Below are 14,774 nucleotides of genomic sequence, written 5' to 3'. Positions count from 1 at the left end.
ATTCCCAATATCTCGCTTTTTCCCTCGATGGAGGTGGACTTGGCGGACCTGGGACAAGGGACGGTCCTTGCGCTCGATCGATTTTCGACGTATATATTTTTTTACTCGATCCATGTCTTATCGTTCGTAACTAATATTTACGATTGAATAAAAAAAGTGCTATATACTGTTTATATATATATATATATATATATATACTATTAGATCGGTGACATATCGCCATGCGTTAATAGAAGCGCCAATGTTTTTCGGCTGCTAAACAAAAAAACATAACTCTTCCGCAGTAAATGGAAGACAGGATGTGCAAGTATTCGCATAAAGGCGAGTACTCCAAGTCGAACGCACCCTTTTTGTCATCGATTTCTATTTTATTACTTGAACATGCGTTCTCTCGTCTAGAAAATATTTATTTAAATTTTACGATCGACAATCTAAAAAATTAAAAGCTACGCTTTGTGATTCCTCATTTATTTTACCAACTTCCTATTGTTGACGAGAAAACATCCTTCAACTTGCTTTTACGCGTTTGGAAATATGAGTCTTTATCTACACAGGATCCACATTTAGATTTTGTACTTATTGAACCGATCGTGTATAAATAGAATTTTCTCTGCATGGTTTGTAACCTTTGTCGGAAATTTTATTGCCGTGGATCTGGCGAGGATCTATATTTTTGTTTATGTTTCCAATATCGTTGGGAAGATTTTCTAATACGTTTCTTGAATATTATCACGCTCGCCGATCGATGACTATTAAAGCTCTCAAGTTTTATGTTTTACGCTTTGTATTAACGATTGTTTTGTCGAAATTTTCATGAAACAAAGAAATCTTGGAGTTCACTGGACGTAACGAAATATATAATAGATCATAAGTGCTCGACATCATAGTTGGTGTCCTGGAAGACGAACGAATTGATCGCTTCAGTTATTGACGATAAGCATAAATATGGCTAACCATCGTGCGAACATAGCCAACGTAGTCGAATATATTTGAAACGTGGATCCGGAACAATTCGCGAATATCAGAGACGAAGTGTTCGAAGTGCTCGAAGAAGTGAATTTCGAAGAAATAATGGACCAAGAAATCAATTCCGACGAAGAAATATTATCAGACGACGCTGGCTATGCTAGCGATTTGAGCGAGCATACAAATTACATAGAAAAATTTGTGCCATCTTTAGAAATCCATGCACTGAACGGCCGTACTAAACACTGTCTAATTATGTTATTATATGGTTGGTGTTTTAAGTATATGTGCAGCATGCATGGTCCGTTTGACTGATACTGATATCGCAGGATTGTATCTCGTAAGGAAGCATGATATTGACGCGCTGAGCGGTCGATCTTGCACGAATTGCAGACTGCCAACATACATATATTATTATATTTCGGTGCAACAAGTGCCCACACTGCATACATTGAAAAAATTATTGCGAATAGTGAGCGAAAATATTGTGAGCGAAACACTACACTGGGAAATACGTGGGAAGACTATAATGTAGACAATGTTCTATATGTTCTCGGTAATCTGCAAAAAAGAGACACAGGTGCGCGAATATCGCTAGTGCAATTTCTACGCGATCGCGAATTAGGTATACGTGGTGAGAAACATGGAATAGATATTAGAGAGCCTGTTTCTGACTGGTCTTTACTCGCGCGACAGAAAGTGTATCCACGGTTACGAGACAAATGTTACGAGGACGATGAATATGAAAAGAGACATTGGTGGAATAGAAATGTTCAAGTAATAAAGGATGATTATTATTGGGTGAAGAAAATCACAGATAAGAGCCAAGGTTGGTGCATATGCATTAAGATTCCTGCGGGTAATGAAAAGTGCGTCGAACTGCTGATTATCGACAATATATGAATGAAGTTTCGTGATCGCGAAAAAACTATTTTTCGATAGATGTGACGATGAATGTTTTGAATGTGAACAGTGCACTTTCGCAAACAAATATAATGAAAAAGTGTTAGAACGTTATGACATTTTAGATATGTCACGGTGCTGCAACGTGTGTGAACGAGTCATGTGCAAGTGTTCCGTGGAAGAGTGTGATCTAAAGACTGTAAAAAAAAAGGCATGGAAAATCACGAGCAAGTGGAACGCGAATTGTTGGAACAGTGCGGCCAAGTCGCTATTCTGGTGGAGTGTTTCGCGTGGCTGCAACGATGCGACGAGTGCATCGAGTGGCTCCAAGAACTTTGTCGTGCCAAGCGTCCGCGTCTCGCCGTTGGACACAGACAATCCGTGGTGGCGAGGATCGCGCGACTCGCGGGTGCAAAATTGCAATTGGAGCGACGTTTCGTGCACGTTGGTGGCGAGTACGCGAGTGGCGAGTACGCGAATCGCGACGAAAGATCTCTCGTCTGGCGAGAGATCGACGTCGCGTTTGAAAGCCGTATATCGACAGGTGCTGTGATAAACTCTAATCACATTGAGCTGCGGCGGTTTTTGGAAGACGCGAGAGAAATAGTGTTCGAGCGTGTACGAAACGCTGTAGAAAGATACGGTAGCGTAAAAGTGAACACCGCGTTCAACAGTGACGAAGGATAACGAAGATTAAACGTGCTCATAAGAGCATAATTACAAAGAAGCGAGATATACCGATACACCGATTTGCGCGAGTGGTACGAGCAGCGTGTCATCAAGTCTATCCTAGCATCGCCCGAAGAGTTTCCAAGAACGTGACAGCAGATGGGCATTGTCACGTATAGTGAATTTGATTATCAACGTGAACAAATTAAATCCCATGCGCACGGGATGTCATACCAAAGTGCCGTGGGAAATAGCGACGAAACGAGCGGTGATCAGTGTGCGTACGACGGACAATGCGTGCTTCGCATAGTCGCCGCGCTGTATCCGAAAAGTATACGGATCGGGAATCGTCGTATCCGCATTATACGACAGTATTGAATCTCGCAAACATTGAATTTCCAGTGACTTTAAAAGACATTTCTAAATTCGAACGGTTGAACGCGATGTCGATCAACGTGTATGGCATCGAGAATAAATAGGTCCTTCCTCTGCGACTCACCAATGAAAAGAAGGAGAAATACGTCAATATGTTGTACGTGCAAGATCTACGCAACGACGGTGTTGGACATTTTGCGTGGATAAAAAACCTATCTCGTCTCGTGAACTCGTAGATTAGTGGGAAAAACAAGAAATTTTTCTGCGATCGGTAAGTGTATATGAAAAATTATTATAATTTTTCGTCTTACTAATAAAATAATAGTAATAGTTATTTTTTTCTTTTTTTCAAGTGTTTGCACTACTTCAGTATCAACGAAAAATTGCAATCGCACGTAATGGACTGCGAGAAGATCAACGACTCCGTTATCCGACTGCCGAGCGTGGACGATAAGTGACTCGAATTTGAGAATCACTGCAATAAGCAGAGCGCCCCATTCATTGTCTACGCTGACTTGGAGTGCGTTCTACGGAAGATGGAACTTGATAGGGAAAATGCGTCATCGTATCAACGACACGAGATATTTAGTATAGGATACTAAAAGATACTGTGCAATGTTCGTACAACAACGCATTATCGTCATATCGGTTCCGTCGCGATGAAGACTGTATAGCGTAATTCGCGCGACAACTCAACGATTTAGCGCATCGAGTGAAAAATATAGTATCTGCCAACTCATGGAAACGTTGTCGAAAGAACAATTAGAGGCGTACCGTAGCGCGACGCGTTGTCATATTTGCGAGAAATCGTTCGCGCCGGACGATACGCGGGTCCGTGATCATTGTCATCTCACCGGTAGATTCCGTGGTCCAGCGCATGCAAACTGCAATCTTAATTATAAAAATTCATTTTATATTCCAATCGTTTTTCACAATTTATCGGGCTACGACGCGCATTTTATAATGAAAGAAATTGCTACCGCATTCGAAGGACATGTAGATGTGTTGACGATAACCAAAGAAGAAAAATATATTTCGTTCACTAAACATGTTCAAGATACCGCTAAGAGAGCAGACTCGCGAAAATGCATAAAATTACGATTCATCGATTCTTTCAAATTTCTAAACGCAAGCCTCGATAAATTGACGTCGTTTTTAAGCAGAGACAAATAAAAAATCGTACGTTCCAAGTTTTCAACACTATCGGATGAAGAATTTGAATTACTGACTCGTAAAGGTGTCTTTCCGTACGTTGACTGTGTCGAAAAATTACAGGACACGCGCTTACCACCGCGCGAATCATTTTTCAATTCGTTAACGGGCGATACAGTATCCGAGAGCGATTACGCTCACGCCGCGAACGTCTGGAAGCGATTCTCCATTCAAATGCTCGGCGCGTACAGTGATCTGTACTTGAAAACCGATGTTTTGTTATTGGCTGACATTTTTGGAAATTTCCGCGAAAGTTGTGTCGCGAGTTACGGTCTCGATCCCGCGCATTACTATACATTGCCTGGTTTCACGTGGGACGCGATGCTAAAACATACGCGTATAAGATTCGAGTTGCTCACCGACATCGATATGATCATGTTCATCGAGCGCGGTATACGCGGTGGTCTCAGTCAATGTTCCGGTAGGTACGCACAGGCTAATAGCAAGTACATGCGTTCGTACGACTCATCGAAACCGTCATCGTACTTGACGTACTACGATGTTAACAATTTATACGGATGGGCGATGTGTCAACCATTGCTATACGCCGAATTTCAATGGGTCGAAGACGCTGCGAATTTTGACGTGAGCGCGATTGCTGGATTCATCCATCGATTACATTCTCGAAGTCGATCTCGAGTATCCACAACATCTACACGACCTGCACACTGACCTGCCGTTCTGTCCGACGCGTGATAAGCCGCCCGACAAGCGCGAGGTTAAACTTTTAGCGACGATAAATCGCTGTACGATAAATAGCGTTACGTCATCCATTACCGCAACCTGCAGCAATGTACTCGTCTTCGCGTAGCAAAGATTCATCGAGTACTACAATTCGCGCAATCTCCATGGCGATTATATTGAACTCAATACAAATTTCAGAACTCGCGCTTCGAGATAAATTTCGAGAAAAATTTAGATAAATTAATGAACAACGCGGTATTCGCTAAAATTCTCAGGGTAGATATACGATCAAGCTTCTGATCAGGAAGCAAATGTTAAATAACATTGGCAATTCGCGTGAAGCAGCTCTCAAGCGATTGCGGGGCATTGAGAAGCGCTTCAAGCGCGATCCTACGCTTAAAATTCAATACGCGGCGTTTCTTGACGAATATTTATCATTAGGACATATGCGACGGCTAGAGCCACCCATTGCGGAAGAACCAATATCATTTTATCTCCCCCATCATTGCGTCTTCAAAGCGGTGAGCAAACATCGAAAATCCGTGTCGTATTCGATCTTGCCGCAGCAGTTCCGGCGTATCGTTAAACGACGCGCTAGTGGGACCGACCGTTCAATAAGATTTGATCTCAATTTTGATGCGTTTCCGTTTTTTCGCTTATGTCATCACCGCTGACGTCATAAAAATGTATCGGCAGATTTTAGTGCATCCGTCTCAGACGCGCCTGCAGAGAATTCTCTGGCGATGATCTCTCTGCTAATGTCGATACGTCCGAACTTATTACCGTCACTTACGGTACTTCTGTTTTGGCCAGATGCCTTAAGCATTTGGCTGAGCAGCACACTCATCAGTTCACTCGCGATTCAGCATGCGTTCTTCGGGATTTTTATATCGATGACATGCTCACCGGGGCGGATACAGTCGACGAATTAAAACTAATTCGCGATGAAACTATTCAACTGTTAAAATTAGGAGCATTCGAGTTAAGCAAATGGGTCTCAAACTGTCCTGAATTATTGGAAATAGATGACAATCGTGACCATGTGCCAGTCATTACCAGAAATAATACTGCGGATTCGTGGATTCTGGGCATGTAGTGGAATCACTGTCAGGATATATTCCAGTTTCTCTGCAAACTTGAGACAGAAGTCATGTTGTGTCAAAACGGGTCATATTTTCCGAGGTCGCTAAATTATTCGATCCTCTGGCCTTCTGGGTCCGGTCATTGTGATCGCAAAACTCATCCTGCAAGATTTGTGGCAATTGGCCATCCAATGGGACGAGTCCGTTCCTCAGGACATCCACACTCGCTGGATCGCTTTCAGGTCACAGATGGGTGATCTGAATCAACTAAAAATTCCTCGATATGTTAAACTCAATGTCCATCAATCAATCGTGGAAGTGCACGGATTTTGTGACGCCAGCCAGCGCGCGTTCGGAGCTTGCATATACTTTCGCACCAAGCGACTTAACGACTATCACTCTGAGTTACTGTGCTCAAGATCTCGCGTCGCGCCGCTCAAGACCGTTTTGTTATCGCGATTAGAGTTGTCAGCCGCCTTGCTATTGGTGCGCTTAATTAACAAGGTCAGAGAGTCATTGGAACTCTCGAAATGCCCGACTTATCTTTGGTCGGACTCGACGATTGCATTAAACTGGATAACCTCCTCTTCACGGTGGTGGTCAGTTTTTGTGGCAAATAGGGTGGGCGAAATTCAGCGCCTAACAGAAATCACACTGGAGTCATGTCGCATCCTTCGACAATCCTGCCGATATATTGTCGCGAGGGCTAAATCCTTGCGACGTGATCAATGCTGAGAGGTGGTGGAATGGCCCCGAATTTCTAAAATGGGATGAAAAACACTGGCCGCCCAATGTCTTCACGCATTTGAATAACGATCTTCCCGAACAAAGGAAAATCCACGTAGTCGTTTCCACTTCCCATCCTTGCGTCGTCGACGATTTGTTAAATAAGTATTCTAATTTAAATAAAATATGTCGCATCATAGCGTATTGTTTGCGATTATCCAAGCCGCATCGGGAGCACGCGATATCTGATTTCGTATCCCCCGTTGAAACATCTACGAGGGGCACTACTTATATTTTGAGCCTTGGCAACACTGAGTGTCGTCAGGTGCCATCTGACGTTTTCATTACAAAGTTTGATATTTTTGACCACAACCTTCTTCAGAACGTTTTGTTATTTGAGCGCGATTTGTATTGTTTACAGTTACTTGAAAATTGCGTCTCAGCGAAAAAATGGAATTAACTCGTGAAAATTTTCGTGCAATGATTTATTACGACTTTCGACGTGGATTATCAAGACAGGAGTGCATCGATCAACTTACTTCCACTTTTGGCGATAAAGCTCCATCCTTTGCCACTGTGAAACGCTGATATAACGAATTTAATCGTGGTCGCTGTTCATTCACCGACGAAAGTCGTGAAGGTCATCCAAAATCAGTTGTTATGTCAGAAAACATTGATGCTGTGCAAAAACTAATAATGCAAGATCGTCATGTGACATACTGCGAGATTGAGACAACCTTAGGCATTAGTTCCACCAGCATATATAAAATATTGCATGATCATTTAGCCGTGAAAAAGGTTTGTTCTCGTTGGATCTCACATAATCTGACAAAATCTCAAAAAGATGCTCGTGTCGATTGGTGCAAACAAATGCTTAAGAAATACAATGGCGGTGCTTCAAAAGACGTGTATAAGATTGTAACAGGTGACGAATCATGGATCTATGCGTATGAGCCGGAAACTAAACAGCAGTCGACTGTATGGGTGTTTCAAGATGAACCAAATCCAACAAAAGTTGTTCGCGCTCGAAGCACTTCGAAACAAATGGTCGCCTGTTTTTTCGGAAAAACTGGTCATGTGGCAACAGTCCCTTTAGAGGAACGTAGAACAGTCAATTCTGAATGATACACAACCATTTGTTTGCCGAAAGTCTTCGGTGAAATAAGGAAAACAAACAAGCGCCGCCGGATCATTCTTCATCAAGACAATGCCAGTTGTCACACATCTCGTCTAACAACCGACTATTTGAGCACTCAAAAAATCAAATTAATGGGTCATCCGCCGTACAGTCCTGATTTGGCACCAAATGACTTCTTTTTGTTCCCGAACGTCAAGAATAAATTGCGTGGACAACGATTTTCGTCGGCAGAAGAAGCCGTTGATGCATTCAAAAACCATGTTTTGGAGGTGTTTGAAGCGGAATGGAAAAAATGCTTTGACAAGTGGTTCGAACGCATGCAGAAGTGTATAGATCATAAAGGAGAATATTTTGAAAAACAATAAAGTCATTTTCAATGTCAAATTACTGTTTTTTTATTTTTAGACTCAAAATATAAATAGTGCCCTACGTATTGCTTTAAATTGTATTTGCAGAACGGTGCAATAGCGAGCATTCTATCGCGAGTATCAAGCGCTAGTCAAAAACGAAATTGTAAACGCTTCTAGTAATATCTTATCGCGTTCAATGTGTGCCATCCAATTCTCCTGCCACGCAAACATATATTAACTCAACGTATTATAGAGCGCAAACACATACGAAACTTGCACGCGGGTCTGCAAGTCACGATGGCTTTCGTGCGCCAGCGCTTTTGGCCGCTATCATTGTATTATCTGTTTTAGGGCTAAACCTAATCAATCTGAAGTCTTAATGGGCTCATTACCAGCCAGTCGAGTTAGCGTCTCTAGACCTTTCTCTCGTTGCAGCGTAGACTATGCCGGGCCGCTCTTGTTACGTGAGGGAAAGTTTCGAAACGCGCGGAGTCACAAGTCGTACGTTTCGCTTTTTGTGTGCTTCGCCACGAAAGCGGTCCACCTAGAGTTAATAAGTGACCTTACGTCTGAAGCATTTATTACCGCCTTAAGCGATTCATTTCTCGTAGAAGTAGACCCACGCACATGTATTCGGATAATGGAACCACCTTTGTGGGCGCTCATCAACAAATTCAAGAATTATACGATATATTAGGTTGATGCATATGAAATGTCGGATTTTCTTTACATATGAACGTTTGTCTCCCTGTTTTCGTTATGCTTTTATTTTTGGCATAACCTCATTTATAGTCGCATTGTCCATTACCAGAGTCACATTTCAACAAAGAAGATTTTCTCAAAAGTCCATTTTGTTATTTGTTTTGAATTTCGTAAGGATATTCAACTGATATTCATGTAATTTTTTTATATGAGTATCAACTTAAAATAATGCTGCAAAAGCTGCACGCAATATAAACCAGGCATTTGGGGAAAATACTGTTAACGATCGAAAAGTGCAGCGTTGGTTTGAAAAATTTCGGTCTGGTGATTTTTCCTTACAAAATGAATCGCGTGGAAGATCCAAAACGTCTGTGAAAAATGATGCTCTGAAAGCATTGGTGGAAACGAATTCAACTGTATCTATAAGGGAACTTGCTACTAGAATGAAAGTTGACCATACAACGATATTGCGACACCTTTCTGAAATTGACAAGGTGAAAAAAATGGATAAATGGGAACCGCACGAACTAATAGAGCGAAATAAGCTGGATCGATTGAACATATGCTCATCATTACTAACCCGATTTCATTTAGAGCCATTTTTCGATTGGATTATTACTTGTGATGAAAAATGGGTTCTTTACGACAATAGGAAAAGATGTGCTCGGTGGCTTGATAGGAATTAGGCTTGTGCTCATACTCCAAGGCCATCACTTCATCTACGGAAAATTTTAATAACAGTTTGGTGGAATGTGACTGGAGTAATTCATTATTCATTCTTTCGAACTGGGTAGACAATTACAGCCGAAAAGTACTGCCAGTACATTGATGAAATGCATGAAAAATTGAAAATTATACGCCCATCACTTGTTAATCGGCATGGCCCAATACTTCTCCACGACAACGCTCGGTCGCATATATCATACAAAACAATTGCGAAATTAAATGAATTAAAATATGAAATTTTGCTGCACCCAGCTTATTCACCGGATTTTTCGCCAACCAACTTTCATTTTTTTAAACATTTAGAATAGTTTTTACAGGCTAAACAGTATGAAAATGAAGACAGAAAATGAAGACTGAAAAATTCCATATCAGAATTTATTGATTCTAAAGATCAGAATTTCTTTAAGACAGGCATCTATGCATTAAAATCTCGTTGGGAAAAGTATATTGAAACAAATGGAGCATATTTTGATTAAATAAATAGCTTTTGAAAAAAGATATGCAGTTTTATATATTCACTTAAAATCCGACATTTCATATGCACCAACCTAATATATAATGATCAACAAATCTAATCCAAGATTAAAGATTTTCTGCGCGAGTTGGAAATTTCATGGAGCTTCATCCCGCCTAATGCACCCCATTTTGAAGGTTTGTGAAAGGCAGCCGTGAAATCTGCCAAATATCATATGACTCGGATCATGGGAAAAGCTCATTTGACCTTTGAGGAAATGCAAACGACCCTCTGTGAAATAGAGGCGATCCTCTTCGTGTTCCCTCTTATCGTTAAGCGCTGACCCTAACGACCTAGCGTACCTAAGTCCGGGACATTTCTTGATTGGCACGACTTTGCATGGTCTTCTTTGCGTTGACTTGAGCGACGTCAACGAAAATAGGCTGCTGCGGTGGCAACAACAAAACGATGGCGTAGAGCAAACCCGGCAGCATTTTTGGCGCAGGTGGAGTAATGAGTATCTTCTCTCTCTACAAGCACGAACCAAATGGATGGTTAACAAGGGAATTCAGTTGTCAACTAATCAACTTGTGCTCATAAAACAGCCGAACTACACTTCAGTGGGTAATAGAGCGGGTCCAAGAGGTTCATCCCGGTCCCGACGCATCGCTCGCATCGCAACTGTGAAGACTGCCAAGGGTTCCTACGTGAAACCTGTCTAAGCTATCAATATTACCAGTCGAAACTTAGTCTATACGTTATTAAGCATTTAGGTTTAAGTGCCTTCAACTATTACCTTCTAAGTATATCAAACTTCTCTTTACCATTAAATAAAAATAATTTATTATTATATATTGTTTTTCAGTTTGCATATTTAGATGTCAAGTTTTGTTGATTTTCAGTGCAATGACTAGATGCGATATTGAGTCGCATCGGAGCAATTCGTATTTTATGTTAAAGAGTTCATGCTTGTATACCACATTGAAAGTTAACTCTTTCAAGGCGGGCGGCGTGTTCGGTATCCTTATCGTTTATGGCGTCTAGTCACATCACCCGATAAAGAATCGATCAATCCCCGAGATGTCGATTATTAAGCGACGCATGCGTCGCGCGTAATCGATCCGGTACACTCAAATCATAATGGCCGCTCTGATTGTCTCGTCGACAGCATGTGTCTCGCCTCGCGCTGAATAGTTTTTTATCGCGCTACTGCACCGTTGAGATCCTTTCCGCATCTACTGTGAAACACGTCCGCCCGCATTTGAGATTTGTTTAAATAAAGTTTGAAAAGCAAAGAAAATCTCATTTTTCTCGACCAAGTGCCCTCGAAGCAATCATACCGCGGGAACGCTTGGAACGGTGATCGCATGGCCGTGCTATCACAAATTCATCCTGCATGCAAGATCGCCAACATTATTCATTTCATTTTCATCGTAGAGCAGCTAATTCTATTTAATGTTGACATTAATAACGTATTGATAAGGCGATGTAAAAAATATGTAGATTTGCTGACATAGATAATTTTTGTTTGCGTATGTTATTGACACATAAATATAAAAAGAGGCAAATCGTTGGAATGAATTCAGTTTCGTGTTTTATTTTGAATAAGTACTAGTTGCTCATGATACTAATTGGCTAATAAGTATATTAGTTTTTATAACTGCATCATATGTTGATCGTACAGTAGCTAATTGCAGTGTTCAATGTCAACATGAATAATGTATTGCAAAACATTGCGTCTTATTAATCTAGGTGAAAAATAGTATTCAACCTGTTAGGATTTGATGAAATAGTATATTTATAATTTGATAATATTTTTAAAACACTTGTAGGAAGACGTCATATATACATTGTACAAAATTGTTTTTTCCCTTGTTCAACGAATTCCTTTGAAGGATAACCAAATAAGAAGATATCAAATTTATTATGAAATAGATAATAAGAATTATTCTCTCTTTCTTTTAGTAATTATTATATTGGAAATGGACATGTAAATAATATTTATAATTTTTAAAAAATAATGCGATTTAATCCACGAAATGTAATAATACTGTTGTCTGTCGTGGACTTTCCAGAAAGTCCTATAACAACAGAAGAAGTTACAATGCAGAGAAAAATGGAAAAGATGATAAAAGAAATGTACGAAGACTATTATGAAATTGAACAAGAAGAATCGTTGGATTTTTTAAACTCATATGTACTAGAAGCACAAGAAATAGAACTCTTAGATGAAGAAGAAAATTACGCATACAATGTAAACGAAATGATTTGTGACATCGACGATATTTCAGCAGAATATAAAAAAGGAGCAGTTGAATATTGGAGAAGTAGTAAATTAAAGCCGAGAACAATTGAATCTGTAAAATCAAGAATTCGGAAAGTAATGTCAGTAGACCAATTGCGACGATGGAAAAAGCAAATGAATGTAGGTGGTAGACTTGAAAAGTTTGAACGAATTTCAGTGTACAAGTTAAATAAATTTATTGAAGCTATTCGTAAAGGGACAATGATCCATGATATTGATATTACACGATTGGCTTTGCAAGCGCAACAACAAGTAAACTTATTAGGTTTTAAAGCATCACACGAATGGATTAGAAGATTTAAGCTCGCACATCAAATTGTATCTAGAAAAGTTACGAAATTTATAACTAAAAAGCTTTAATGTCAAAGGTAGCTTTACAAGCAGACAGCAATAGGTTTATTAAAAATATTATAATATTGACTGTTATGGAATTGAAAATATGTATAATTTGGACCAAAGTAGTTTTCAATTAGAATTGCATGCTGGTACAGTTGGTAACAGAAAAATGTAAAAAAAGTAGAGTCTGTAGCACAATCAATATCTGCGATTACGCACAGTTATACAATACAACCTGTTATTTCAGCCGATGGTAGATTATTATCTTCACTTCTTATAGTATTAAAAGAACCTAGTGGGATATTAGGTCTTAGGGTACAAGAAACGATGTTTATTGTAAATAATATTTTTATTATGTCGTTAAAATCTGGTAAATTAACATCTAATCATTTTGAAAATTGGGTAAGGGAAATATATTATCCAAATGTTGGACCAAATTCAGTTTTATTATTAGATTCGTGGACTGATCATTGTCCGGATATAATTCAAAGTAATAGACCAGATTCTACACAAGATTGTTTTATTAACTATATCGGCTGGAACAACAGGAAAAATACAACCATTACATGTTTTTGGATTCCGTTTATGAAAGAATTTCGTCAAGCATTTTTCAGATATAGTCATGCTTTTAGATCTTGATGTAAAACTTCATTCTAAAAACGCTATTTTAAAATTATAATCATTAACATACAATCAGTTTTCATCACCATGATTTACTAATTTGTTTAAATACGCTTGGTACAAAAGTGAATATTTGAAACATAGGCCAGGAGAATTTGACACACCGGTCGATGTTTTAAAAAACATTCGAAAGCAACATGTGATATTTGTGGTGAAATAGCTGTAATTACTTGCGCATGATGCAAAAAATTTTTCTATATAACCTATTTTTTTTCCATAATCATATTTGTAATCTGCATGAACCGTAAATATTGTAATGATTTATATGTATACATTGTAAAAAGATAATTTTAAGCAATGTCTAAGAAAGACACAATAGGTGGTTTTCACGTTTTAATTGTAGTATAAATACAAAATAAAAACAAATACCAAATTGATTATTGACATTTTATATTAATACAAATATATTATATTAATAAAAATCTAATATTGACTAATATTGAAAGACAGTAATTAATTACTTATTTTAACAATAAGTATTAAAAACACTGTTGTTCAGTACTCTTACAATTAATACTTAAAATAAGTAATTAATTATATATTACTTCAGTAAATTGGCTAGTATATACATATATATAATTTGTTTTACTTTCTTTATTTGCAATTCTACGATACAATAATTTTAAAGTTATTGTTAGTTTTTGGCAGTGTATCAAGTATTTGACTTTGATTTTAGCAGGTTAACAAAGACACTGTTGCTGTTGGTATTATTATTATTGTTATTATTATTATTATTTACAAAACTTATTTCAATAGTCACTACTGCACTGTGATAAACTGTGTTGCCTTTATCGCTATTTTGTGCAACCAACGCGGTATGAGACGAATACGTAGGTACGAAGCGCGTATAGAGACGTTTTCGTTCATATCTCAAAAATGGTTTTTCGGAACATGATTTAAATACACATTGTTTTCAGCATAAAATGCTCTTTAATTTTGGTCATATAAAAAATTATAAAATTTTTGAAAATAAGAGTAGAGAATGGGGGTATACAATAAATAAATTAAAAACAATTTAAAAAATTTGTTTTATTATAGTTATAAAGTACTTGCAACCATTCAATTTTTATTCTAGAATTTTTTTTCTATCTCTCATAATTTCGAAGATATTCGCTTCGAAAGAAAAAAACCGATTTTTTTTAAGAGAGGATTTCACCCCCTTAACGACTCCTACGACTCAGCACGTATAAAAAAATAAGTGTCTCTTATTTTTGTTTGTAGAACAACATACTAAAAGCTCATTTAAATCGGCGACATACAACTGGTTGTATTCCCTTGTAAGTCATATCATTAAAAAGTTGTAAAAAAAAACAAATATCTATTTAATAAGAATATTGTGAATTTACTGAAGATGGCTGGATTGTGGCCGAAACGTCTAATGTTTTATTAATGTAATGATAATTAAATATCATAAATAATACCTTGTGCTGTAGTTTTTATGCTCTTCTTTTCATAAGTTTTAATG

At 38.4% G+C, this 14,774-nt stretch overlaps 1 long non-coding RNA gene and 1 pseudogene across 1 annotated transcript in view; one reads left to right on the top strand and one right to left on the bottom strand.

The window, feature by feature from the left end:
* The window catches only part of LOC147907486 (uncharacterized), a 210,857-nt gene that overhangs the window by 11,415 nt on the left and 184,668 nt on the right, over positions 1 to 14,774 (bottom strand). The window lies entirely within an intron of this gene.
* On the top strand, positions 12,008 to 13,267 carry LOC147907488 (uncharacterized; annotated as a pseudogene).

The sequence above is a fragment of the Acromyrmex echinatior genome, chromosome 13, assembly GCF_024713525.1.
Source record: "Acromyrmex echinatior isolate Ae372 chromosome 13, ASM2471352v2, whole genome shotgun sequence".
Classification (NCBI taxonomy): Eukaryota; Metazoa; Arthropoda; class Insecta; order Hymenoptera; family Formicidae; genus Acromyrmex; species Acromyrmex echinatior.
Note: the sequence above shows the minus strand (reverse complement) of the source record. Positions and strands in the feature narration are given on the sequence as shown.